The 23,706-nt window shown below is 45.1% G+C and overlaps 1 protein-coding gene across 19 annotated transcripts in view; it reads left to right on the plus strand.

Annotated features, from left to right (window-relative positions):
* Positions 1-382: 382 nt before the first annotated feature.
* Positions 383-23,706, plus strand: part of LOC108153334 — a 50,234-nt gene continuing 26,910 nt past the window's right edge. For 4 of the 19 annotated variants that reach the window (XM_033386996.1, XM_033387001.1, XM_017283253.2 and 1 more), the window contains exons 1-3: positions 386-554; positions 5,259-5,705; positions 19,189-19,246. The gene's annotated coding sequence lies outside the window, so the exon portion shown is untranslated. Of the gene's footprint in view, positions 558-654; positions 1,204-2,250; positions 2,837-3,368; positions 3,583-5,258; positions 5,706-19,188; positions 19,247-23,706 lie in introns of those variants that run through there. The other 15 variants (XM_033386990.1, XM_033386999.1, XM_033387000.1 and 12 more) reach the window with 11 other exon arrangements.

Here is a 23,706-nt window from a genome sequence, read left to right on the forward strand (position 1 = left end):
AAAAGACAGGGGCTGTTCGCCATCAGCTGTTCCGTTGGAGAGAGTGGAGAAAGGAGGAAAACAAACACCGCATGCATTTTGCGGCAATCAGCTGTGAAGCTTTCAGCAAGCTTCATGCGTAGCTTTGGCGCGAGAGAACGAACACCAAAGCTTTCACTCCGAATAAAGCTACCAGCAAATGCAAGCGAAAAGCAAGCGGCGCACCAGAGTCTTTTCGGTGTGCGGCGTTCGGTGTACGGTGTTTCGTGCTCCCTTCGCTCCGCCATGCCCATGCCCGTGCCCATGCCATCCTGCTTGAGTCCGAGTCCGAGACCGAGTCCGAGTCAGAGTACGAGCACGAGCGCAAGCACGAGTGGGAGTCCGAAAAGAAAATGCGTGCCAACCAACTGCATGAAAAGGAAAACTTGGTCATTTGCGTTCTCAGTTCGGGTCGGGTTTGCAATTCAACAGCACAGCGAAATCGGAGAAAATTTCGTTCTGAATAGAAATAGTTCAAACACTCATCAGACAGCCCCAATACACACAGCAGCGCAGTGACAAAACAATAAGCCAGCGTAGTAATATCGACTCTATCTATACCATACCATACCATACCATACCGTACCATACCATACCATATATCTATATATATAGTATAGTATACTGTATATATAGTAAAAGGCGTAAGAGCTGAGCAAGGAACTAAGGAAGGAAACGTAGGAGTGAATACGAAAAGTACTTGCATCTAAAATGCATACGGCAAACGGGTTGCAGGTTGCTGGTTGCAGGTTGCAGGTTGCAGGTTGCTGGTCGCAGGTTTCGAGCTTCCAGTTCCGAGTGTGCCCCCAACAAAGTGCTAAGAAATGATTGAAAAACTCATGGAAACGGCTGTGTGCGGGAATTAAATGTGCATTTGTGTTTTGAATTTTTAACGTATTCTACTTCTTGTTCTTTTTTTTTGGTGCTTTCTCTTCGCCTCTACCGAGGTCCGTGTTCAGTTAACTCCGGGCCTCTGCTCCTGTGTGAGAGAGAGTGCAGTGAGCGGCTAGTGAGTTATGTAAAGCTCTGGTGTTAGGGTCGGTTTTTTTGTTCGGTGTACGGTGGATTGTGCATACGCTGGGGTACGCTGGGCATTCCGGAATAATAGCCAACGCCACCAGTACCGTAGTACCATAGCCACACTGCGCGTGTGGTGGATGAGCGTGTGGAACCACAATAAACGATGTAAGATCGAGTGGCTTCAAAAAAATACTGTTATTACAATTTAGACGTGCGAATGTCGAAACAAGCTTTAACCCATGGACATACAATAAAACTGGAGAATAAAATAAATATTGATCATGATCAAGAGAGAAAACATAATTCAATTACTTATAAATACTCGCAATAAAGTAAATCCACAACTATCTACATTTCCCCCGAGTAAATCTCCCAAGAATCAACTGCAATCATTTGAATCCCCTAAAATTAGCCCACCAGACGACCACTTACTATATCATATCACAAGCAGTCAGTCAGTCAATCAGTCAATCAGTCAATCAGTCAGACAGTGAGTCCTATCGGGCATCAATTACCAATTATAACTTTTAAATGACAATAAAATCGCCAAGTGTCCGCGCTAAGTGGTGGAAGTGAGAGATCCGTACCCATGCCCGTGCCCGGCCCGTGCCCACGCCCGAAACCCAAATCAATTTGCCTTTAGCGGGTCTCTCTCTGACTATTTTTAGTTGCACTTGCTCTCCTTCTGCCTCTCCTTTGCTCAATATTAGTGTCAAGGTGCAGTGCGGTGCCGCGCAGTGCAGCATAGAGACGAGACAGAGGTAACACAGCCGACACACAAGACGGCAGCCCAAGAAGACAAGAACCAGGCAGAGGTACAACCAGAACCAGAGCCAGAACCATAAGAAAATGTTAGGGGCGTAGGAGCGTAGGAGCAGCAGAAAGCAGCCACGATATCGTGAGAAAGCAACACGAGGCACGACGGACGCCAAAAGGTGGCTATCCAAAAATAATAGCAACAAGAAGCATAGTGGAATCGCAGCACAGCACAGCACAGTACAGAAGAGTAGAGTAGAAAAGGGGTACGGATTGCAGGGCAGGGAAGGGGCTGCTTCCTTCACGACTTGTCACATCGAACCGAAAGAAATTGAATTTATGTCTTAGGTGGGCTACCTTCAATGACAATTAGGCTGCTAAAACCGCAAAAGTTAGGGTGGTGGTGGGGGTGGGGGAGGGGAGCTAAAGCTACTACTCGTATATAGTATGATATGGTGGAGCCATGGCGCGTGTTTTGCTCAAAAGTAAATCGCGTTAGCAACAACAAGGATACGCAGGGCTCAGCTTTCCACCAGGGCGACCCACATTACTTAAATTACGAACTACACGCAAAGTCAGAGAAAGCCGAGCCAAAACAGAGAACAGAGCAGAACAGAACAGACCAGAACTGGGAAAAGTCACACACGTTAGTTAGTTAGTTAGTCACTCCGTCAGTCAGTCAGTCAGTCAGTAAATCAGTCTGTCATCCAGTCAGTCAATCATTAGACGAAATGCCTTATGAGTCAGCCCCAGCCACAGCCAAAGCCCCAGCCAAGAGAATACCAGTATGGGTCCCACAGTCGTGGGTCCGTGGATTCGTGGTTCTAACATTGCGTGCACTTGGGTGGAGTCGCAAGAGCGGCCATATTGAGGGGGCACTGGGACAGGCAGGACGTGTTGCATATTTCTGGGCGTGTTTGGCTGCTAGACAAAAATGTCGTTCGTAGCGAAATTCCCAGCATTCCAATGCTGTGTTAAGGACAGACATTGAACATTGAAACACAAGCATTTGTCTGGCACTGCCCTCGAAGTAATGATTATGGTAAACAGTCCCCAAAAACTACATTATTCATACAGTAGCGGTCAGCATTAGTAGTTTTTCTATAAAAAATTCCTTATCTTGAGTTTTTTCAATCAAAATCCATTGAAAACTCCAAAAAAGATAGATCTAGACATTCAATGAATGAATATTTGAAAATACGTAGGCAGTTATTTTGGGCTTACTATTAATGTGATCGCTGCTGTAGATCTGCCACCGGGCAGACGAATTTGTTGTTACAATCTACAATTAAATTAAATTTAGTGTGAAGATTCGTCGGGGGTTCCTTGTGTTTTTTTCTCGCTTGTTGAATATTCGACGTACACATGCCAGTTTTATTCATTTCTTTTTTTCTCTCTTTTTTTTGTTCATTCGCTCTCGTATTCCGTTTTGCTTTGGTCTGGTGCTTCGCATTTTTGCAGTTCCTTTTGCTTTGCTTTGGTTTATTTTTAACATATTTCGCGCACACCAAAGAGTCTGCGAAAAATGGCCAGTTCTTTCATGCCTCTTCAACGTTACATTGTCTGCCAGGAAAATAGATAATAGATAAGGCGAGAGTGCATGCATATATAAATTATTAGCTCTAACGGGCCTCATCTGCGCCACCTTAGGGGGTGGGGGAGGGAGCTGACGGCAGGGCGACCTTCCTTATGGCATTCTTGATAATAAATTTCCAAAAATTGCACCGTATGCACACCGTATACGCGTTGGAGCGTATAAATAATTTTAGTGCCGCAAAACGTTTTCTGGTAATTACTTAAAAATGTGTGATGCAAATTGAATGCAAAAGCCCGAATGCTTGCAGTATGTGAAAGTTATTTTTGTTCTATTTTATTTCATTTCATTTTGTTTTATTTTATTTAATTGCACTATTTTCACGGGCATTCGCCTGGCAATAATCTAGTGCATAAATAAATAAAAATAGTTCATTCAGCCAAAAGACAAACACGATCTTTATCGCATTTTCTTCTCACACACACATATGCCCGCATGTTTCTACATATATGGGATGTATGTATATGTGTAAATATGTATGTGTCAGTGGAGGAAGTACGAGAAATGATTTATTAATGAATTTGCTGCGAATATGTGAATGCAAAACGAACGATGGCCATCGCACGATATGGATCGGCCTGGGGAAATACATATATGCATAGTGCAAAATATTAACACCAAGTATTTCCTTAGAATCAGAGACATATTCGAGTGGGAATATATTACATTTTCGTGGAAGTTTGAACACGTTTTCCATATTTTCTTCTTGCAACTTTCCCTTTCTCTTCGCTTTTGCCCGCAAAACTTTGTGCCCATAAAACTCAATCTTGTTCTGAATTCTTTCCATTTCACATTCAACTTTCTTTGAGTTTTCTTCAAGTCTCAGCCTGTCATACTCAGAGACTTTTATCCTGTCCGAGCTTTACATCAGTTTACATAAGTGTCCACCTGGAGGAAGAGCAGAGCCCAGACCCCAGACCCCGGACCCTCTTCTCTGCCAGTTTGCCCACTCAACAACTAACTGTTTGGCAAATTGCTGCCACTTACATAAGCAGCTTGCTGCCCATCACTTACTTGTCTTGGCCCAAAAACCAAACCAAACGAAGGGAAAACCAAAGAAAAGAATACAAAAGTTGTGGCCCAGCAGTGGCGCCAAAAAAGAGCATCGACTGTGAGTCAAAGTCAAAGCCAGAGAAAAGGAAAGCAAACCAGAAACTTAAGGAAGGTACAGCATAGCATACATCGCAGGGCAGTTAAAACTTCAAAGTAAGCGGCGACAAACGGAGAACAGGAGAGGGGAATGGGAATAAGAATAGGAATGGGCTGTTAGGCGGAGGGCTGGGCAACAAAACAATCATAAAAAATAAGTACGAAGAACCATAACAAATATAGAAATAAAACCTGAAAGAACACAAACAAAGCGAACGCGAAAAGCATAAAACGAAAGAACGACAGAAGGAGCATAAAGAGCAGAACAGCAGAAGAGGGGAACACAGGGAATGCAAAGCAAAGTAAAGCAAAGCAAAGCGTCAAAAGTTGGCTAAATAAAGGCAAAAGAAAGAAGTAAAATAAAATAAAACTCGAGGGGGTCCGCGCCACGACACACCACGCCCCAACGCCCAGTGGTTGTTGTAGCTGGTGTGGCTGCTGCTGCTGCGTGGGGGGGGGGGGGGGGGGGGGGGGGGGGGGGGGGGGGGGGGGGGGGGGGGGTGGGGCTGCTCCTGCTCCTGCTGGGTGGCCAGGGGGAAGGGGGGTAATTTCAAAAGCACCAACACCAGCAAAAACATTTCAAAGTGTCGTACGTCTCGTCGCCGCCGCACTCTGAGTGTGTATAAAGACCTATATGTGTGTGTGTGTGTGTGTATGTCGTTCGTCAGGCGATGCGTGTCCTTGCAACTTTTGGTTAAACCCCCTCTCCAACCCTCTCCAGACCTCTCTACTCTCACTCACTCACTACACACCCTCCGTCGCCGTGCAGCCAACGGCAATTGCACATAAGTTGCAACAAGCTGTGTAAGAAGCAACAAAAAGCAAAAAAAAAAAAAAAAAAAACAAAAACAAGAAATAACATTGTAAGCGAGGCGAAAGGCGTTGCCAGATTGTTGGCTAACAACGTAACAACAACTACACCAACCAATGCGTGGCAACAACTACAAACACAGGACCACAAACAACAATAGCCCAAAGGGCCAAATGAACGTTGGCTAGGTCCGTCCGTCTGTGCGTGGCAGGCAGTGTGGCAGTTGTGTCGACGCGCTAGGGTACTACCAGAGCGGCATGCCCCAGTGTCTGGGCCCCAGAGCTGCACAGCAACAGTAACTACAGTAGAAGAAGCAGCAGCTACTTTGTGCTGGCTCAAAATCCTGTCGCTAATTAGGTAAGTCCCGACCAGAGTGTCGGCAGGTACTGCTAAGCATCATGTTATTTCATTTACGGTTACCTTAATTATGGCAATTTACCCGAGCTGCAGCTCAAGTGCAACGAATATAACACATACACTTGTACATGCATGCATATGTACAAATGTATGTACATTTGTATCTATGTGCGCCGATTAAGAGCAGCAAATATTACTCCTCATGGTGTCTGTCCAACGATTAAGCGCTAACAAATATTAAACATACGCGCTGTGGGGCAAACAAATATTACACATACGACTACCATCAAATGGAAGCATATATTACGCATACGTCATGGTGTACCGCGCTGAAAACTTGTTTTGGGAGCATGTTATAGCAAACTTTTGGCCGATTCTGTGCGAATGATTGGAATGAGACCAATAAACGAACGGTTCAGCCGCAAAAAGAACAACAACTAAGCCGATTTCTTCTCATTTCAGATAAACCGCGTTGCGCTAAATTGAATTTCCCGGCCAAATTACGTCGGGACGTAGGAAGGGATGCGGTGCAGGGTGCAGGGGGTAGGGCACACGCCTAGGTGCTTATGTAGGGGTTGTGCACACAGGTGACATGACGTTGCAATGTTTGGCTATCATTTCGTATCCAACATTACGTTTTTTTTTTTGCATTATGGCTCGTGCACTACTGCACGATAAATTGCGTTGGATGATTGTGAATTTTTGCAAATGCAATCTCCCATCCGCATCCGTCACTCACTCTCTACATGCGTATTTATCTTCCTATGTGTAATGGATCTATGCATAAAAGAGTTGAATATCAGTTATAGCTTGTGATTAATGGCAGAATCAATTTGGTCCTGACCGAAAGGATACCTGATAGTCGTATACTCTCGCTCCTCGTTTGGCAGGCATTTGTGCTTTTTCCTAGCTGCTGCTTCTGCTGCTGCATAAATTGTGGTTGATTGTGCCATGAAATTGGTGCGATTTCTTTTTCTGTCAAACGAAATTCTGCCGTGTGAAATTGGTTTTATTAATATACAGCGGAGGACAGTGAGGGACAGTGTGGGACAGTGGCACCCGCCTACAGAGGACTGAACCGGAAGCTCCTATGAATATGTAGCATACCCAATTGTTTTCCCTGTGTTTGTTTGCCATTGTTTTGTGATGGGTGCCATGTTGTTGCACATTCAGTTTATGATATTACAACAGCAAGAACAAAAAATAGAACGTTGACGTATGCGTAATATCTCTGGGAAACAGCAGAGCACACGTTCCACAAATACGTGGCAGGCTGAATATTCTGACCTACTTTGCCGCGCACAGGTAACCGAAAACCGAATAACTGAATGCCGAGAACATTAAACACTGAGCAGGATCCACCCCTTGATGGACCCCAAAATGGAAAATCAACAGCAAAGAGAATGAAATGAAATGGCCAGCGGGCAAACAAGAACAGGTTCATGGGGCGGCAGCTCCTTGCCGGGGATCAAGCGGACAATTGAATGGCCGAAAGGCAAACCAGAGCAGAGCAGAGCAGCGCATCCAGCTCCAGTTTGAGTTCCAGTTTGAGTTCTAGATGGGCCATCCTTTAGTTTGGTTGTCCACAGCATAGAGCATGGGAATTGCGCCTTGGGCTCTGGCGCTGGCTCTCTCTTTGGCTCTGCATCCTTTTTGGGATTTTGTGTTGGCTCATCCTTTTGTGTTGTCATAACGGGGCGACCAGGACGAGCTGGCTTCAGGCGCCAGGGCATAGGAAAACTGTTCATCCTGTTGCCGGGGACTACTATCTTATTGGCTCTCTTTCTGGGCCCAGCTCCATGTGTTATCCTTTTTATGTTTGACCAGCAGGAAAGCTGCTGCAACAGGAAAACTGCACTTGTGCAGCAACTATCTTTCGCTTCTATCCCCTTCCCGTCCCCTTCTCCCATTCCCCTTCTTTTTGTGTGCACTCAATTTAGCCATTTCTTGCCATTCTGCACTTTCTTTTTGGGTTTTTGGGTTTTTGGGTTTTCGTTGGAGGGGGAGGTGGGGAATGGATGGAAGCTGCTGCGGTGAGATTCCCCCTTGCACCTTCGTCAAGGAACAAATTTAATCTATTTTGAAAGTTTTCTATGGGCACCCAGGGAGCTGAAGCTGGAGCTGTAGCTGTAGCTGGAGCTGCCGGTTGCTCTGCTACTGGAGTGTGCTGTTCTCTGCTCTGCTGTGCTTGTTTCGTGGGTTTTTCGTCTTGCCGAACTGGCTGCCAGCAAGTGTGACAGCAACTAATTAAGTCCGGGGGAAAATTGCAACCGACAAGTGGCGCGATGCGGGAAAATTAAAATGGAAAGTGACAGGGGAAGCTGTGTGTAGCTGTGTGTGTGAGTGTGTCCATCGAAAATAGTTTCTTCAACCTTTACAAGATACAAGATACTCACATCCACAGCAGTACGAGTATCGTTGCGTTAAGTCCAATGATTTGTGCCAGTTGCGATTGCCATTGGCCTCCTTCCTGTCGCATTACGCATACGCCCCTGTGGCTTAGTGTCAAATTATCAGCTACTTATTATTATTACGGTTATTAGATCCGCTTTGCCACCACCCCCTCCCACCATTCTGTCATAACCCCAATCAATGTCAGCTGTTGTCATTGCTGGCATTTTATTTGCCTTTCTTGCCGGTTTTCCTCGCTAGCTGGCTGGCTGGCTGGCTGGCTGCCTGGATGGTGGGTTGTTTTTTTGTTCTCGTGGTCTGCTTATGTAAGCCTTGAAGCGCAGACAAAAGCCTGCCAAATAGCACAAAATGTGCGCCAATTTAGTTGTCGTTTAATTTGATGGCACAGACGATTTGGCAGGCAAAGCGGCAGTCGAGGATTACGCTGGAGCAACGTCATGAATGACTGCCCATCGAAAATGCCAGGCGGCGAAAATTGCTGAGCAAAGCAGCAGCAGCAGATCAAAAAAAAGAAAAACAAAAAATGAAACGGAAAGAAAAGTTCGCCATTGAACGAGCGCAAATAAGTGACCAGCAATAAAAGGCTAAAAGCACAGGGAAAATACACTCCAAGGACAAGGCCAGACGTACGAGTATCAGCTGATGGAAGAGCTTCAGCCATGGACCCACTTGATTTGCAAATAACTCTGGCCCACACATCCGTACATCCATACATACCCGTATGCATGCATGTACCTATGTATGTGAGTGGTATCCAGCGTCGTGTCTTGCGTGTCATTCGCAAATGTGTTCTAAGGGTCAAGTCGGAAAAATGAGAGATACGAGTGGGGTCGTAGCTCCTAAACCTCTGAATGTAGGCAAATAATGCAGACCATTACATTAATGACTGCGGCAAAAAGTCGAAAAAGCGCCCAAAAGTCCACAGAGCCCAGAGAAAACAATAAAAAAAAACACAGAAAAGAAAAGAACCGAAAAAAGAGGGGAAAAATCGAAACATTATGAGGTCATTTTAATTATTTATGTGTGCGTGTGCGGCCATCCAGCCTAGAAGTGGGCCTGGGATGTCAAGGTTACGATAAGCCTCAACAGTTGAGATATTTCATTTCATTTTTACAATGATATTTGCCAAACTCTTTAAGCCGCCGAGAATCCTCATAATTCAGGCTTAACCAACTGACCCAGATAGGATTCGGGATTCTGGAAATGCCAACTTATTGAGTGCCAGAGTGCCAATGCCAGAGTGCCAGTGCCAGAGTGCCAGTGCCAGAGAGCCGAGGCGAGGCGTGGGTTTAACTATGACTAAGATACGACCGCCCCATTCCGCTGAATGAAACAAAAAACTCATTGTGCGTGCTTGGAAAATTTGATTTCTTTGCAGCCAAATGTAGATTTATGTCTTGTCTTTGGTCCAGATTTATGTGGTCCAATGTGGGAGCCACCCCAATTGGCACTCCAGACAGTTGGCAGCACATCAATGTGGAGCGGAAGTGGAGCCATCCACAGCTTCATATCCGTCAAAATATAAGTAATTTAAATACCCCTCTTTCTGGTCTCTTACTACAATATATTATGACACTTTAAGGAGCAGGTTCGAGCAGCTATTGGCGTTAAACAATGTGGAAAATAGCGTATACGCAATGAATAAGTCTCGAGTGGCAAACGACTTTCGACAGCTCCACATGCAGCGGCTTAACGACTTGAAAAATGCCACAGAATATGTCTCAATTTTTCTATGCAAACGAATTGCCATCAAAAATATACTCGTACTCGTACTCCTATATCGTATAACGTATATCGTATATTCAAAAGCAATTTCCTCGCTTTATCTAGAACTTATTTTAATGCAGACAAAATCCATTTTGTGTCTGCCTGTATGTTTGTGTGCTTGTTTGTGTGTGTGTGTGTCTGTGTCTGTGTGGGGGCCACAAGAGCAGACAACAACGAAATGATGTTACCAACTTTTTGGCATGCCAAGCCCGAAACCTTACTCTCCCTTACTCCTCTTACTCCTCCTCTTACTCTCCCTCTCTCCTTCTCTGTCTATTTCTCTCGCCTGGATGTAGGTTTGCATACATTAGCCGATTTTGGCTGCCGCTCAGCCACATTATTCGCCGTTGTTGGCCATAAAACGAGTATGTGCAAACTGTGTTTATGTCCATAATGCTTTGGCAATAAATTCAGCTTCATTAGCCTGGGTAAAAACAAGACGAAAACATCTAGTAGTCTAGTAACTCTCTCTCTCTCTCTCTCTCTCTTCGTGGAGTTTCTAAAGCTTCATTTGTGGCACCAAAACAAATCGATTACCTTCAGGACATTCTGTAGAAGGCGTTCTGAATCATACCATTTTGTTTAACTATAACGAATCAATTGTAGCAAAAATGTGCTATAGATCATATAAAATATGTTCCCTTTCCGAACGGTAACCTGCCGTTGAGAAAGTTCCTATGGATTCCTGATGGCTGAAGGTAAATGGAGCCCCCTCTCCACCCTCACACAGGGGGTACGTCTGAGGAGAACTAACAGCCCATGGGCAATGGTATATCCGTTGCTAACATCATAATAACGCCATTTGTGGTTCGTTTCCTGATCCATTCATCTTGCCAGAAACCGTGCCAGAATTAAGAAAAATTATAAGAAATTAACCCAAATACAGAGTTAACGGTTAACCCAGTTCAGGTTCAGGCTAGGGTTTGGGATTTTTGGCGCGTGCAAAGTGGACATCATTAATGTAAATCTACGTAGGAAAATCCCACAAATGGAATCGTGTCAAAGCCAGGGGAGCCAAGGAATTGTTTCATTCTTCTGTGTGTGTTTGTTTCTGTGTTTGTTGATTATGTAACATAATTGACGACAATATTTCCCCACAGAGCTGCAAGGAAAATGCTAATGAAAAAATAAGAAAACTGCGAGAAAGCAGAAGGCAAACATGAGAGACGCCCGCCCCAAACAATGGCTGAGTCATGGCGACTCGGTATTAGCAAGGCGGAAATGCCAGGACATCCGGTGCGGTGCGGTGGCCAAGCCTACAAGGCACCGAGCTACCAAGCCACCGAGGCACCACCCCCCCCGAGAGGAACCAGCACCAACGCAACGACTCGCTGCTTTCTTTTATGTCTGAGCTCCCGTTACCCGTAAAGTTTCAGCGAGTGCTGCTTGGTTCCAAATCCGTGCTCCTTGCTCTCTGCTCCTTGCCGCATCCTGAAGTGGCGAGTGCAAGTGAATAATGGCCGTCTTGACTGCAGTCAAGTCAGGCATATGCCTCACAGGCAATCAGTGTCAGTGGCAGGTCCAGTGGCACTGCCAGTTCCAGTGCCAGTGCCAGTGCCAGTGCCAGGGCCACGGGGCAACGAGCGTAAACGAAACCCGGCAACGAGTCAAGTTTATTTGCAGGTATGAAAAAGGCATAAACCAAAGCACAGAGTGCCCCAAATAGATTGGGGCATGGGGTGGTGAGGGGCATTGAGGTGGGTCTGTTTTCGGGACTGGACTGGACTGGACTGGAGCGGAGGTCCGTTGGTTGACTGTCCAGCTCAGTGGAGCGTTTAGTCAAACAGAAATTGATTTGTTGTACGAGCAGTTGTCCATTGCCAATGCGAATACATATGTACATACTGTAGATACATATGTATTTGTTCAATATTCATTCAGAGTCTTGTTTCTTTTGCCAAAGGGCACAATCGAATGGAAAACGATACCTGAAAAAAGTCGACTACAAGCCAAGAAGTACGAGGTTCCTCCAATAGCTACGTACCATACATATGTCTATATGGATATGTCTATCCATTCCTTCCAAATGGAAACTACAACACTTCTGGGGCAGCCTTTAAGCTATTTATAGATTACTTGCCGGAATAGCTCAATGTAGATTCCCTTGAACTTTGCCTTCCAAGTCTTCCGATCGCCGGGGAGTAAACATGTTTTTCCTGCTCCATAACAACTTTAATTAATGCTGCAACGATGTAACAAAAAACGAACCCAACTTTCAGCGTGCCAAAGCCAGAGTCATTTGCCCTTCAGCCTGACACCAATCATCCGAGGGGAAATGGCGGAACGGAAGGATGAGCATGGGGGATGGGAAAACTTTCACATTTCGCGCTCAACGTGAATTATGCACAACTTTCACCCTTGGCCATCACCTAACCAGAGGCAGCCAGTGGGGCATGGAGGCGGGGAGGCGGGGAGGCGGGCAGGCATGGGGTGTGGCATCACATGTCACAACTTAAATGAGTTACGCTCACTCATTCTCTCTCTCACTCCCCGGTTTTTATGTTGATATAAAGGAAATTTGCGTTGCAAAAAAAAAAAAACAAGAAAAAAAGAAAAGTTTGAAGTGCAGGGAAAATATGCGAGAAAAGTGAGGAAAAGTATGCTCTGATGCTTCGGGGGAATTTGAGGATGAGAGAAGGAGTTACATTTTACAGCCACTTTGGCAGGCGACACGTGGAATGACGGCGTTTATTGAAATATGGCACAAACCATATTGACTCAAACATGATATATCGCTCTTTAATCAGCCTCCCCCGGATACTGTAGTGTGTGTGTGTGAATCGAAAACCAAAACCAGGCAACAATCTTTCGTCTCCAGCAGGTAAAAGCCAAACTCATTGAAAATGCAGGCAGGCAGCAGGAGGGAGAGTGGCAGCAAGACTGTGCCAGGCAGTGTCATCTGCCATGTGCAGGACGGTGAAATCCAAGCCGTGCTTTCAATACAACACATTTCGTTTACATTCCCCTACAACATGTGCACAGATACACACCCACACACGTGTACTATACGAGTATATATACTATCACTGTATGGGTGTAAGATTATTATGCAGAGCTTCAACTCAAATATGCTCTCTGCTCTGGGACAGAGTGTAACAGAAAGATCCTAACTCCACCCACTTTCAGCACATGCCACATGCTGTGCAACAATTTCAGCTGCGCGTGTGTGTGGAGGCAAAAAAATGCTGCATACACAGGGTATATGGTAATAATTTACATACATTGTACACCCAAATACATATACATCTATACCCCTAAGATTCTACAACTTCATTCTTATTCGCACTTTGATGTCACAATTTCCGAGTTGAATAAACAATTTCCTTCTTCGGCATTGGATTCTGCAGTAGTTTTTCAGCGATTTAAACATTTTCAACTTTCAAGCCCGCACCATCGATCGCATTTCCACTTGTCATTTAATTCACCACAATTATTATTTTTAATTATTATGCAATGCAAACATGTTGTGGGCACCCCAGGGATTGACAGAGAGAGCGCCAGAGTAGCGAAGCCCATTTAATTGATATAAACATTGCAATGTAATTGCCTCAAATGCCAAATGAGCCGGTTGACTTTATTACCAAACAGTTTGACGGCTTCGACGGACCAGCGTGTTTTGGTTTTATTCGCGTATGTTTTGTAATTAATTAAAATTCAATCAGAGTGGGGCCTAGCCGTGAACAAAGTATTGCAATGGAATGTTTTGCTGCTGATTTGGGAGTTGATTAAAGCGATATTCAATGGCAGAGATGGGTATCGAATGTTTAAAATCAGTTAAAGGACTGCATACATATGTACATTGTTGGAAACCGCTCCTTAAATACTGATCCTGATTGTTGCCTTGTTTGTACTCGTTCAGAGATTCGTGAGATAGGGTTTTGCCCGACAACACGTACACGAGCATACGGATTAGAGGTGACCTACATACTACATTCCCACATCCAGAGAGTGAGTCGGTGTCCCCTTTGACCCATACATCCTATTAGAAAAGCCCGCATGCATTAGGCCAAATCGTGCGTCATTTTGAGCATTAGAATTAATCCACGGACACGCAAGGATAATCGCTTGGATGACACGTTTTTTATGGCCACCACCTGCCTGCCTGCCTGCCTGCCTGCAGCAGGCGGTCGGTGCAGGATTTTTTGTTTTGAGATGCCAACGCGTGACTGAGAGGTCCCCAGTGAGCTCTTTTTTTTGTGGGTTACGCTACGTATACGTAACGTCGGGGGCTAGATGCAGATCCGGCCTCATCTACATTGTTTCGCTGGGAGAGAGAAAATTGACTGCTGCAGTCGCTGCAAATTTCAATTTTCAACGCCATAATTGGCCATCTAATTATAGTTGCACTGCACGGAGGCAGGAGGCAGGAGGCAAGAGGCACGAGGCCTGCCTGGGCATTAAAAGTAATTGCATTTTATGAATAATATCCTTGGCAGTAGCTGCTCCACTGCGCTCCTCGCCGCTCAAACACACAGAAAAAAGCACCAACCATTTCCCCACCATTGAAATGCTAATCATAGCAATGTCCTTTGTAGACGGATATACCGTAAAAACATATACATACATGTATATATATATCCGTAGTAGTTATATGTATTATTTTGCCGCTCGCTCGCGGGCTTTCTTAATTTCTCAAGCCTCGTGCAAGTCTGTTTTCTTGCCCCCAAAAGGAGCAGAGCCGCCCAGAACATACACATGTGTGTGGGTATAGTATACTCTAAGGTATGTGTGAGAAAGTGGCAAGTGTGAAAGCCGAGTTACCACGGAGGGGTCACCCGACGACGACGTCACGCATGTCCTTGCACGGAAATGTGAAAACTTTCTACTGATTTCCCCTCGCTAAGTTTTCTTTTTTATTTTTTGGTCTGCTTGGTTCTTTTTTTGTGTGTTTCTTTTTGTGCAAACAAAGGCTGTGCATAAAACTAATTAACTTTGTTATTTGTCGAATGTGAGCGGGGGCGCGGGGCGTGGGACATGGGGTGCGGAATTCCTACTCTTGTTGAATTTATAATCTAGTCGAAGTAATCCAGTTAGAATGTTTCTCTGGCATCCCCACAATGCAGGAGACTCAACGGGATTCTGGCCTTAATTTACAAATTGCTGACTTTCCCCATGATTTAGTAGCTGTTAATTTATTCGATAACTTCGCACTAAATAGTCCCGCATCTAGTCGGAGTCCTGTTCCGCAATATCCCCGGCAGGCAATTAGCGGAAATTATCTCTTCCGTAGCCAAATCACAGCGGAAACAAATGCCGAATAAATATTTTCGCCACACAATAGGCGCAAATATTTGGCAACTGACAAAAACCAAAAACGAAAAACGAAAAAAAAAGAACGTGGGCCATTAAAAATGTTCAAAGCTTCCATAGGAAAATCGATACATGACCCGGCTCCTACTGGCAGGCATTCCACCGATGCGATGTGGCCAAATAAAATGGTGGACAAACAAATTCCAACAGTTACAAAGCCAATTTAGATGCTCTGCCTCTGCCCCTGCCTCTGGACCTGCCCCTGGGCCGCATCCACATCCACATCCACAGTTATTTGTGTACCCTGATTGAGCCATGTCCGCTGGCGTTACGAATATCCGCAATATCCGTATGGGGGGGCGGCGGTGTGCCGTGGTGTGGGACTCTAATCAAGCACGTGTTTTGAGAGCTTTTCTGCCTTCTGGCGCCACGAACACCCCATAAATATCCATCAATATCGCATATTCTCAGCCAGCCATCAGCAGGAGGCTCTCCAGCAACCATTTTATTTGAAAAAAATCGAATAAAGGAGAATAAAAAATTAATCTTTCAAAAATAAAAACACCAAACACTCAAAACTTATATTATATTCTCCAATTATGAGAAATCATGACCCCTAAATAGCACGCTGAAGAAAGCCGATACAAGTGCCTGTCCGATCCAAAGACATATGTATTTTTTGTGGAAGTAACTTATTGAATTTCGGACTCCATTTTGTGTAACAAATAAACGAATAAAACTTGGTTTTGGTTGGATTGGTTTTTCAACCGATCGTTTCTATGGCAGTTCTATTATAATAATACAGATCCGGCATAGGCTAGGCTTCCAGGCAAAAAAAGTCTCGAAGATGCTAATCAAAAATATGTACAGAAGGGCCGGAATGCTTCCTTCTATTCATTACAAACATTTTTAGAGAAATACATTCCACCAACGGTAAAAAAAACTTCCCCCCGAAACTTCTCATTACCTTTGCACTCAAATCTACACCTATTTTGCCTGCTCCCCTACAAAATCCTTTGGTCTGTCTCAGCCTCAGCTTTTAGCTTTTAGCCTGGTCCAATACTTAACCCTATTTTGTGAGCCTGCAGTTCAAACAGCCCCCGGGATGCCGCCCGAGAAACAGAACAGAGAAAAAAATAAAAAATAAATGTAAAAGCAAACACAGAGAATGTTAAAAAAGGAGGGGCAAAAAATTGTTAACAAGCTGAGTATAAATAATTAATTAAGTCTCCTTCCCACCGACGTCCGCCCCCGGTGCCCCCCGCCTACCCGGCACCAGTCGGCACTCGTCTGGGCCGTGTTTGTCTGTGCCAAATGCTTTATTAAATGAAATGCAACTGGAAATTCTTCCACTGCCACTGGTACTGGCACTGGCACTGGCACTGGCAGTGGCGGGGGGGTAGAAATTTATATACGATCGAGTATTTGATATAAATTGTATTTAAATGCATGTGAATCGGCCTCCTGTAGAAGAGAGCGACTAATTATTTAATCAATATATGATATGGTCATAAATATTGCAGAGAGCCCCCAGGGGCATGGCAGGGGCAGATATATAGCCGTATGTGTGGCCCCAATTGGTTCAATTAGTGAAAGTAAAGCAAAAGTTTAAGTTCCCACATCCAACACAGACGCAAGGCTCCACCTCCGCACAACACACGACACACAAAACACACAAAAGACACAACACACACGAACGAGAGAAGAGAGAAGCAGTCCTATAATTACTATTAGAAGACGGCCGTCTCAGGCATTATAATTGAAGGTAAACAACGGCCCAGGAGACAGCTGCTGAAAGCCCTGGCAGCTGGCAAGGATTTAAACGGAAGACCCAACGAATTTTGAAGCAGCCGAAGCCCCTCCTCTCTGAGTAACACAGTCCATGATTCATACTAAAATCCATATTTAAATACAGTCTGACTGGGAACTCGCTCTGTTCGCCCTGCAGAACATCGAGCATACAAATGAGTAGGCGGTCCCATGGGGAAATACTGCTACTATCGTATCAGGATAGCCTCAATCTTAGGCTAAGGCATTAGTGGGCCGATGTCGATTCTCGTGGCAGGTTTGTAAACAGTTTGCGTTTTACTATCTCTACACAATTATAACAAAAGCGCGACCTTTGCACACATGTCTCCCAGTCTCTTGGTATCCGGCTCCAACTCCAACTCGAGCTCTGAGAATATGGAAAACGTTTCGAGGCAAAAGTTGGGCAGGCACTAAAAATGCGTGCGTGCCAGGGCTTTCTTTCTTTCTTTTTTTTTATCGATTTGAATATCTAAATTTAGTCAGGCGACATATAATGCCATGCCATAGAACACATGCTATGGAGCCATGCACACACACATACGTACAGACGAGTATTATGTATACGTACATGTGTTGGGGGAACGGACCGACCACCACACACGCACTAATAAATATTGCATTGTGATGCGAGTAGTGGGAAAGGAGTCCAGTCGGGAGTCGGGAGTCGGTGGCACCTTAATTAAAGTTGTGCTGCCATCTCTCTATGCCTAGGGGCTACAATTAGATTTTGGTGTTGGCTATATATACATACATATATGTATGTGTATATGTATTGTATAACACACACAGATACTCGCATACATGAGTGTAGACACGACCTCAGATTGGCCAGCAAATGCCTTGGTCACCTTGAACCACAGCCGGAGGGAGACAAGAGCGGACAGGACAGGACAGGATAGGAAGCTAGCCATGATAAATGAGCCACGTTAACTCATGTGGCAAATGTGACATGTGCTCCGGCATTTTTATTCCATGTGCACCTGAGTGTCCTGTGTGTGTGTGATTGCCTTTGTGTGTGCCCGGGTCCGTGGGGAGACAAGCGCTAAAATTACCATACCCATATTACCTGACACATTCCCACCGGTAGCCTCAAGTCGCCTTGTCCCGCCATTCAAGCGAATAACCTATGTAACCCCCCCTGCCCCCCTGCCCACCTGCCACCATCCTCGTCAGAGGGGCCATCATGGCCGAGACTGAGACTGAGACAGGAACAGGGAGAGAGCAGGGACTAATGGGTCAGTTCTGGTTGGCTGTAGACCGAGAGTTATGGTTAATTTTGGCTGCCACATTGCGGAAGTTATTAACTCGTTTGATTGAACTTTGCCCTAAGTGATTTTGTGGCTGGATCAGTTTGAAGAAACGGAAAGTCTCACTAACAAGACATTGAGTTCTGTGGCTAGAACACGAATAGGGCAAACTTCAAGCGACCCTCATTAAAGACCTCCACTTTGTGTAAGAAAAATTCTGTGGGCACTATATTCTTATGTATATTCGAAGCTTCCACATTGCTAGGCTCAAACCAATTTCTCGTTCCAATACGTTCATGTTCTTTCATTAGTTGGGAAACTAAGCATTAATAACCAAGGGACTTTGAGCCTCTTGCCTGCCTGCTTGCCGGCCTGTCTGCCTGCCGCTTGGCTGTCAAATATTTGAACAAAGCAGCAGCCCAAGACGCACAAGTCGTGTGTCTCCAGTGCACAACACAGCGCTGAAAAGTATGCAGCAGACAAAAGCTCATTAAGAACTCAGACACACAAGTTCCACTCACACCACTCACAGGCACAAGAACAACAACAGCAGCAACAGCTCACTCCTGTCATATAAGCCGTGTTCTCGTTGCTATCGTTGTCATCGTCATCCACTTTCCCACTCTCTTTGTTAAGTGATTTCCATCATTTGCGCCACAAGGAACATGCTGGGGAATACCAACGACATCGGTCGGGTCTAATAGTATCCACCCGGTTCAACCCGAGCCCTTTCCATATCATCACCATCATCATCATCATCATCATATGTTCAATTTCTTCTAAAAGCCCCTCCCCCCACAAATTGGGAGGCGTATGCGTCTGCTCTGTTGCTTTCTGCTTTCGGGGCCTGGACGAAGGGGAATTAACCCCCGGACGCATCTCATCTTCAGTCTTCAAGTGCGAAAATGTGCAGGCTGTGTGGGGGGGGCGGAGGGCGGGCCTTGACTCGTGATATTTCATTTAATAATTGCTTCTTTTAATTGGCTCATCTCTTCCAGTTGGCACTTGTGTGGAGCGTCAGAAGATTCCATTGAACTGGCTGCGGAGTTAAATTTGGTGAGTAAAAAAAAGGACAACACACTCACACACAGTGGGGAAAAGCACTGCTCCGTCGGTCATCAATCACTGCAGAGGATTTTACACAGATATGAATTTCTGTTGTATGCGTTTCAAATTTCGAGCGGAACACCCAACAAAGAAAAACGGACAGAGCTTTTGCTGGAGTTTTGGGGAAAATATAAAAATGGAAATAAAATTTGGGGGTGTGGAGGGGGGGGCCATAAAAGATGTAAACCACCAACAAGCACATGTATGAGTGCACCATGAGTGTATGTGTGTACTTTCTGTGTGTGAAGGTGCGGCCAGGTTCTTGGAGAACTTTTGTGTGTTTAATTTCCGGCTGCTTTAATACAAGTTCAGTCGGGCGTGCTCTCGGGGCTGAGACGAAGCCTGTAAGCCGAAGCCCGCTCAAGGAGCTGCATGTCGTGTGCCCGGCCGCGCGTCCTTGCGGCTTATGACCCGCAGATTTGTGGTCTAAGGCAAAATATTTATATAGAAATTAAATAGCCTCAAAATGGGTATTACCCAGGTCCCAGGCTAAAGGTCAGTGAAGTGTGCGCCTCTCTGTGACCTCAAGAGCTCAACGATCTATTCAACTGCTCAGGGCATGGACGGGGCCAAAGGTTGGGTGGCCCAAGTAAGGTGCATATTCAATTCTGTTGTTGCAAAACAACTATCAGGCAGATTAAGAGCTCATTCAAGGGGGAGTGGGATGACAGTTCAAAAGCCATCTGGTTGAGGCAATGAAGATATTTGGGATTTATGAAAATGGTTTTTGGTTTGCTTCAGCCAGATATTCTAGATATCTTTTCCAAAACTGTCCTGAAAGCTATGTCGTTCTTTCGAAGGACACATCCCACACCTCATTGGCTTTGTATAATTGTGATAGATATTTGTGGTTCCCTTAATAGCAGAGCACACATAGTACTGTGACCCATGAACTATTGTCCCCTCCATGTGTATTCAATGCGTTCACAGATCTCACCTGTCTCTGGCTTTTGTAGGGTCTCTGTTGCCCCTGTCCCTGTCGTGTGTTTGCTCCCCTTTTTATAGCTTGCCTGAGGATGGGTACATCTGTTCCTTCCCACTCGTAGAGTATAAGCAGAGAGCACATTGTTAGGACAAACGACCCTTGAGATATATGTATATATATATATAAATAAACTGCCTCAAGATTAGTTTAAATGGTTGGGCGACGTGCCTTTGCCCTCGTTCTGCAGATGCCACTGCACTCCCAGTGTTCCCAGCTTCCAACTGCATCCAGCATCCCACTGTTCTACCCTTATCCAATCTCCCTCTCTCTCTCTCTATCAGTGTGTGTCTCTGTCTGTGAGTGCATGTGTATGTTTGCATGTAAAGTGGCGCTTATTCTAGCACTGAGAGGGAAAACCAACACAAAAAGCTCTTTGGCACTCGCGTCTCATGTGCTAGGGGTAGGTGTAGGGGTAAGGGTAGGGGTTGGGCATGGATGGGCATGGGTATATGTGTGCCGTGCCCCTATAAGACCTCCCTCTCAACACGCCCATTATGCTCATTATGTGCTTGGGTACTTGGCTTTGTTTCTGTCTTGTTTTTGTCTTTCCTCGGTTTTGTTGTTTCCTTCCTTCCCTCCCGTCCTCCCTAAATGTTTGTTTGTTCGTTTATCTTGTTTATTTGCTTTTGTGCCAAATTATTTGTCGCTGCTCTCGCTCTCTTCTTTCCCCGTTTTTATTTGAATGCTTATTGCTTTTTCCTGTTATTTCGCTCCCTGCCCCCAGCACTCGAGTGCCAAGCATTTTCGATTCTCCAGATTTCGTAGGGGAATTTTCACACAGAAATCATTTTAAATATTAGCTTGGGGTGCCATGGGGGGCATGGGATGAGCGAGATTACTTTGGACCAGAGACCGATTCCACCCAAATGGTGCTCCAATTCAACTCTTGACGAAATCTCTTCATAAGCTGCTTGCCCTCAACAACCAAGAGCCGAAAAACCGACAACCGACAACCGACCACCGAAAAGCGACAGACAAAAAACCGACAGCCGAGAAAAGAAGCATTGAGAAAAAGCTTAAATGACGGACAGCTCCCACGGCGCCCAGCACCCATTTTCCATTTCCGAGAGCGGAGAGCGTAGAGCCCTGAAGAGCCCGCAGAGCCCGGAGAAGCTCAAGAGAAATGTCCGAAAAATGTCAATTTATTATGGCGAAATATCAGAGCGAACACGCGTGACCAGCAGCATAAGCCCACTCCATCCCATCGCATCCCACGCCCCATACCCCCCAGGAACAGGACCAGGACCAGGACGAGGAGCAGGAGCAGCCCCTACAGACCATGTCAGTGTCACTGTGTATAAATACTTTTTAATCTGAATTATTACAGTCTGCAAGGATGCTGCTCTTCTCTTTTCGTTGATTATAATTTATTCACATAAATATCCCTGATGCATGGCATTTATGTATATGTATGTACATATAAGTGGCTGTGACAGCTACTACTCTCCCCTTAGAGATTTTAGACAGCCTCTCCGCTCCTCTCCTCTCGATATACTCGCACATACATATGATATATGTATGTATAAAGTGGCCCAAATGGAACCGAAAAGATTAAACGAAAAATTGGATCACTGGGGATTTTCTTCTGGCGATTGTTTAATTACTCAAACAAATCGATGAAAGGTCCCTGCTATGCTATGCTATGCTATGGTTGGTGGTTATATAATATTTATGTGCACGTCCATATAATATTTGTGGGCGTGACACCGATATCCGTTTTGCACTTTAAGCCGCTGCTGCTGCTGCTGCTGCTGCTGCTGCTGCTGCTGCTGCTGCTGCTGCTGCTGCTGGTGATTCTGCTGCTTCTTCTGCGGTCAGCCATTAATGTATCAACCGTAATTTATTCATTAAATTTAAATTATGAATAAAATTCGTAATCGAGTGGGAAAAAGGTTATCCGACAGAGAAATATGCAATTTGCAAACAAGTATTGGAAAGCAGGTGTGGTCTCCGCCACTCCACCCCAAATAAAAAAATTCCCAATGCTCTTCCAGTACGATATACCCTTACATTTCACCACAACCAAACAACTTTGAACTCATTGACTTGGCTTTTGATTTCGGATTCGACTTCTTCTGTGTTCGCCATCAAGTGAGGGCAAAGGGCAACGGGCAGAGGGCAGAGGACAGTGCTTAGTGTAAACAGAATGTGATAGCACCACCACTACACCACCTGCAGCCGTGAACTGCGTCCTCTCTCTCCGAGCCCAACCTCAAGCCCAACCCCAAGCCCAACCGCAATTCCTGCTCTATCTCCACGCGAGCGTTGCACATTTGCACTTTGTCATTTTGCGTTAACTTTGTGCAAACGTTGGCACCGCAAACTGTCCAAATGTGCAATTAGCCGGGGCCAAATGGCTCACCTCAGCCATGAATCACATGAATATATAGTATATATCAAATGTTTTCAGTTATGAGAGACCTGAAATGAATATTAAAATTAGTTTTAAAATCAAATTAGCGCCAAAAGGTTGAAAACTTTCGCTGTTTGGCATTAATTAAACTTGTATGTATGGTATGTATGTACGAGTATGTTCGATTATTGGAAAATTGTCCCACCAACAGGTCGTCGTCATCGTCGTCGTCGTTGTCGTCGCTGTCGTATGTCAACTATGTCGTCGCGTGTCCTACTTTTCCGAGCAATAAGCTGACTTAAGCCTAAACGACTTAGCGTCCCTCAGAGTGGTTTGCCATTTGTTGAGTGTATCTGTGGCTGTGGATCCGTGTATCCGTGTATCCGTGTTCTCTGCTGGTCTCCATTTTAATTGAAATGCGAATGAACTCCACTCCACTACACTCGACTCCATTACACTTTGCCTCACCTGCATACCAATGCTCTTAGTTATCGAGTTATTTAATTAGGCATGGCATCGACATCGGCATCAGCCGGATAGAATGTGACTCTGCCCCTGTGAATGTCCCCCTGGCGATTGCTCTTACTGCCTGGCTGCCTGGCTGCATCCCAAATGCCAGTTGCATCCACACAGTATGTGGGTCAAGTGCCGTACTTCAATTACCACATTTGCCTGGCCATAAATTTCTGGTCTATGCTATGACATTTTAATCAGTTTTAATGCAACAGATTATGCTCCATAATGGATAATGATTTTGGCTTCTAGCCGACAGGGGACTATTGAGCCGAGCTCATTTATAATGCATTTAATTTATGCGGAAATTTTCGATTAAAATGCAGGGCTTCAACTGTTCTGCCCCCATCCATCCAAAGGGCAATGCGACTCAGAGATCGCTTGAACCCTTAAGGTATATATAATCGGAATCCTGCCTTCGTCGAACAATGGTACATACATACATATATTCCATTGTTGAGTTGTTGAGTTGCCCACCAAATAATTCATAATCTGTCCTCCCCCACATTTTCTTCACGCTAAAAGCCTCAAGAACATTTCAATGGGCTTAATCAACAT

Source organism: Drosophila miranda, chromosome XR (genome assembly GCF_003369915.1).
Source record: "Drosophila miranda strain MSH22 chromosome XR, D.miranda_PacBio2.1, whole genome shotgun sequence".
Taxonomy (NCBI): Eukaryota; Metazoa; Arthropoda; class Insecta; order Diptera; family Drosophilidae; genus Drosophila; species Drosophila miranda.